The sequence below is a fragment of the Vicia villosa genome, unplaced genomic scaffold, assembly GCF_029867415.1.
Source record: "Vicia villosa cultivar HV-30 ecotype Madison, WI unplaced genomic scaffold, Vvil1.0 ctg.003419F_1_1, whole genome shotgun sequence".
In the NCBI taxonomy this organism is placed as follows: Eukaryota; Viridiplantae; Streptophyta; class Magnoliopsida; order Fabales; family Fabaceae; genus Vicia; species Vicia villosa.
In genome coordinates, this window is record NW_026706202.1 from 63654 (window position 1) to 69653 (window position 6000).

Here is a 6000-nt window from a genome sequence, read left to right on the forward strand (position 1 = left end):
TCGCTAAATCCATATCTAAAGGACCAGGACGCAGGTCCATGATACACCCTCAAGGAGATGCTGCATGCAATCAGGCGCCCAGGTTTTATTTTTTATTTTATTATTATTTATAAAACTTGTTTTATTTGTTTTTTTAAACCAATTCAAAACATCATAAACACTAAAACTAAAATTCTTTTAATAAAAAACAAAGTGATTTAATTTGTTAGGTTTAATAAATTAATTTAATTTATAATTTAGTATTAGGGTTATTTATTAATCGTTTTGATCGAATTAATCGTTCGCGATGATTAATAATCAATTATTTAATTAATTAAATAATATATCCAAATAGGTTTATTTGCTAAGGGTTTTAACCGATTCGATTGGTTACGATGATTAGTAATCTTCATAAATTCGTTATTTGTTTTAATCAAATCTATTGATTACATAATCAACGATAATTAATTTCCTTCGTATTAACAATCCATTTAAAATACAATCAACTTATCAATGGTTATAATCGAATCGATCGATTAGGATAATTAACAATCCTTTATTAATTTATTAACCGTTTTAATCAAACTAATTGGTTGCGATGGTTAATAATAAAATAATTCAATTCCCAAAACAATTCAAACAATCTATTAAAACACATTTATTTGCTAATGGTGATAATCGAATCAATCGATTAGAATAATTAGCAATTCTTTATTTTATTTGTTAATTATGGTGATCAAACCTATTGATCATCGCGATTAATAGAACATATTATAATTAGGGTTGTACGCTATATTAAAACACAATTTCTTTTACAAAATTACAAACTACGGATTTCAAAACTGCGATAAGGTAATTCAAAATACCTTCACACATTCATACTAATTCTAAGGCGTACAACCCTGCCCCGAACTACGTTGACTCTGATCCTCCCTAAGGAGGTACGTAGGCACTTGGCAACAAGGCGAGTCCCCTTCCCCAAAACCTCAATTAGGTTTAAATCTCACTTTTAACCCTATTCATTTTCTGTCATTAGCCATAAACCACAAACCTTACTATAATACTCTTACAAACCTTAAATGCAAACCTTAGGAAAGGGTTAAGGGTGCCTAACACCTTCCCTTAACCTGATTATAATAACTTATCCAGAATTCTCTAAACTTCGTAGGGTTTCCTATTCGCCCTGGCAGAATAGGTGGAGACTCTAAAAATCTTTAATTTTTAGGGCAGGTTGCTACACATCTCTTATATGGGGGATATGCGCTCCTTTCTTGATGTTTTCTTTTATGTTGCATCTTTTGATTAGGCATTATCTGCTTCATCAAGTAAGTCTGATTTCTCATTTCTACATTTTTGTTGTGAGATGAGTTCAGCAACTTTTCTTCCAGAACATCAATGTTTGAACGAAGGCTTATGTTTTCTTTTTGAAGGAGAGTGTAGGCATTTCTATCCTCCAACATTCTTGCATATAGTCTCTCATTTCTTTGATAGTTTTCAGAGAGAATAGTAGCAAGTTCTCTGGCCGTGAGATCGCTGGAAGATGTCTCCTTATCTGATTCACTCAAGTCTCTAGCTACATTTTTTACTGATTTTTCTTGATGGTTTTCCTTAATCTCTTCCTTGGTCATGGAGTCTTTCGAGGAACAATTTGAGATACTAGGTTCCCATAAGTAACAGTTTTCTTTAGACCTAGAGCCCTTCATGACTTCCTTATGTTCTTCATTTGTGACGATACATTCCTTCTTGGTGAATATGAAATTGAAGCCTTGGTCACACAGTTGACTGATGATGATTAGATTCACAGTCAGTCCTTTTACCAGAAGAACATTATTCAGATTGGGACCTTCAGGATATTCTAGTGTTCCAATCCCTTGGATTTCTCCTTTTTCTCCATCACCAAACGTGACATAGTTAGAGGAATGATTAATGACATCCACCAACAGATTCCTTGTACCTGTCATGTGTTTTGAGCCGCCACTATCAAAGTACCAGTCTTCTTTCGATGACACTCGCAAGGGAGTGTGAGCCATTAAGGCAATACCTTTAGGTACCCATTGTTGTTTCTTGACTGAGGTGCTCTGCTTGGGTTCTTTTTGAAGTAACTGATTAGGATAACCATACGATCTAAAGCAAAAAGGTTTTATGTGACCGAATTTTCCACAGTAGTGACATCTTCATTGATTACATTTCCTCCTGGTATGATTTATCCTTCTGTTCTTATGATGTTGTGTCATAGGTCTTGACATACGACCCAACATGTGAACCTCAGATTTTGGACTCTTGAGTCCTAAAATGGATTATGATCTTCCCACAAATCCTATTCCAGACATGTCTCCTGATCTCTGTCCAATTTGCAGAATTTCTTCTAGGGAGTCAGTTCCAGAATTCAACATTCTGACAGATTTTGACATTTGATCCATCTTGGAATTTAGCATGCTGATTTCACTATTGAGTGACTCTATGGTTGCAAGATGTTCTTTCTTTTCAATTTCCAATTCCTTTATGAGCCTTTTTTGCTTCTCCACTTGTTTACATACTTCAGTGCTTTTGACATATAGCTCTTTGTAGGAGGTTGCAAGCTCATCAAAGGTCATTTCATCTTCACTAGAATCGTCATCAGATTCATAGGCACTCGTTAGTGCTTTGATATATTATGCAGTCTCTTCTTTATTCTTGTTCATAGTACCGGAATTTTGTTGTCCCTAGATCTCACCCAGATATAAACAGGCAGGGTGCCTACTCTGATGCCAATTGAAAATTCTAGTAACACACGCTCGATGTCTTACTGGATATTATGACATCAACAATTACACAACACAGATAATAATAATACAACAGCATAAAACAATAAAAAAACACAGAATTGTTTACCCAGTTCGGTTCAAACAACCTACTCTGGGTGCTACCAAGCCAGGGAGGGAATCCAATATAAGCAGAATTAATTCGGAGTTAAACTCCCCCGTTTACAACTCCTCACTTAAGACCTAACCAATGCAATTCCAACCTATTCCTAGACCTGAGTATCTCCACTCACTCCCCCTTAATCACAGCAGTGATTACAAATAAACATAAACAATTACAGAGAGAAGACACTCTTCAAAAACACACCTTGATCTGCTTAAAAGCTTCAATCAAGAGACACACACTCGTGCTTAAAATCTTAGAGTGACATTAAACACACACAACTTATTCCAACGCAATCATCAAGGACAATTGCTTGAATCACAAGAGACATCTACAGAACTACAGTTCTTCACAATACATAATTCAAGAGACACTACTCCAAAGCAATCATCAACGTGATAATTGTTTGGATCACAAGAAACACACATGGTGGAAACACAGAGAGTTTAATAATATTTCACACTTAAAACTCTACCTATGAAAGTAGGATTTGCAGTCGTTATATAGTCAGCAGGCAGAAAGGCTTGGGCCATGGGCCTTCCATACATAAATTAGGGTTAACCATGTTAACCTAATTTCCACATCATCAGCATGTTCACATAAGCTGTAATTCGGGATATTTTAGCACAAATCAAACAGCACACAATATATAGTTTCCTAAATAGAGACCTAAGATAAATAAGGAAACCTCACAACTAAAAGGTAACAGCTACTTATGTCAGATACAGATATCATGACATCAAGCATGACATCCATTGACTAATTGTACTAGCTCAAACATACAATCCTGCATAATTCCACACACATACACCAGGAGGGGAGAGATATCGAAAAATATAAACAGAAGTATGATAATTAATATGTTAGAATTAAATCATACAAAATTATCACTTTACAACTTTCAGACGACAGCTATAACAACAATTTAAAACTGCACAGTTATAATAACAAAATCAACAACAACATAATAATAGTTATAACAACTATTTTTCATCTTCCAGACGGTACCTATCACAATAAGTCATTAGCATAACAACTTATAATTACAACTTCACATTATCACAATTCACTTCACATCGTCATATTCAACAACAACTCAAGTCACATCACGTCACAATTAAATCACACTCATGCCACATATAATGAGACTCTACAATTGCACATGCATGTGGTACCCAGGGCTTCAGCCCCCATCGCCAATTGCCAGTTAACAGAGGCATCAAGGCATAAGCCTTCGTCACTAATTTGCCAATCCAGACCGTCGCTAAAAATGCATATGTATATGAATGCAACAAAGAACATCATCGTCACAAAGGCATAAGCCTATAACGTCGATATACCAATAAATAGAGGTATACATCGTCACTGAAACATCCTTCAACTTCGCATAAAACAACAAAAATTATCACCACAACAACAACTAATTTCATCGAATCAACACGACAGAATCACAACAAATAATCCATGGAAAAGTTCATACACCTTAATTGTAACGCCCCAGACTGCTTTCGGGATGATCGACTGACCCCACAAACCAACACGGGTCTTTTCAGCATGCTTTGACCTCACTCGCACGCTTTCTGGGAAACTTCCCAGAAGGTCACCCATCCCAATACTACTCCAAGTCAAGCACGCTTAACTGTGGAGTTCTTATTGAACGGGCTCCCGAAAAGAAGATGCATCTTGTTGGTATAGGTAGTACCCATCAATCCTTATAAGCTTTTCTTCAATCATGCAGTCCCATACCTGCACGATCTCAAGATCCCTCTCATTCCGATGTGGCGACCACCCTAGCCCTCATTGGCCTCAAGTGTTACATGCGGTGTAACCACCCCTCGCCTCTTTGGCCTCGGGTGTTACATGCCCACCAGCTTCCGCATGGTTCGTCCTCGAACCACATCGTACTGGGAGAGAACCAGGCTCTGATACCACTAATGTAACACCCCTTTTTATACCCCCAAATATTTAACATATAATCAGAGAATAACATGCATATAATTCAAAAGGGTGTCACATCGATGCTTTTAGAAGAACTAAAAACCTTAAAAAAAACTGACAGCATTTATCTACACAGCACAATACTCCTGGTCATTTTAATAACATTCAATATCAAATCACAATTTAACCTGGATATGCATTCACAGCGGAATATATGATACTCATGTGATTTATAATGATTCATGTCCCATACCATGATCATACATCGACTAGTAGTCTCAATCCAACATAAAACATAATCAAAAGGCTTGGCTTGTAAGCCTCTCAAAAGACATGTAACCAATAAATAAGTTCACCAGTCATAGCATAATACATACACAAACATAACATGAGTTAAATACACCTAGTCTACCCAGTGTTACATGACCAGAGCATCGACTCACTACCTAATCTCCAATAACCAAGGAAGAAACTCCGGCTAGGTCACACGCGGCTACTAAACTCCAGAACCTGCATGTCGCCAAACGAGGGCAACATTAAAACAGAAGGGTGAGAATACGAACCATTATGAAGAAAGTATAACAGAATACAATGGTTAAATCAATACTTCAAATAATTATTCATACTATGTATAACCATGTAGATAATAGTAATCAATCCATATTTCACATGTCATCGAGTGTACAATAAACTTCAATAGTATAATATTACAAGTCTACTATTATATTCTCAATTAATTACACAATCATAGTTATCATATATTCACACATTTATCAAATATGTGTCCAAACTTCATTCATTTCAATTATCAAACTCATACACGTATCACAACTACATCAATTCCATATATATATATATATATATATATATATATATATATATATATATATATATATATATATATATATATATATTTAGATTAATTGGTAAATAGGCATGTTTGAATGGAATTGACTTCTATGCAAGATAATATGTTCCTAATAGAAATAGTAGTTGGATTGTATTTCTATTATGGTTCTATAATTGAAATTTAGAAGTAGCTAGATGATAAAAAAAATTACTAATGTCTTGTTGGTTTAATATGCAAGTGAGTAAACCATATGAAATTGACAAATTGTGAGTTAGCATATGATAGTGTTAATTAGATTGGAATTGTGTGTTGACTATTATATGTGAATA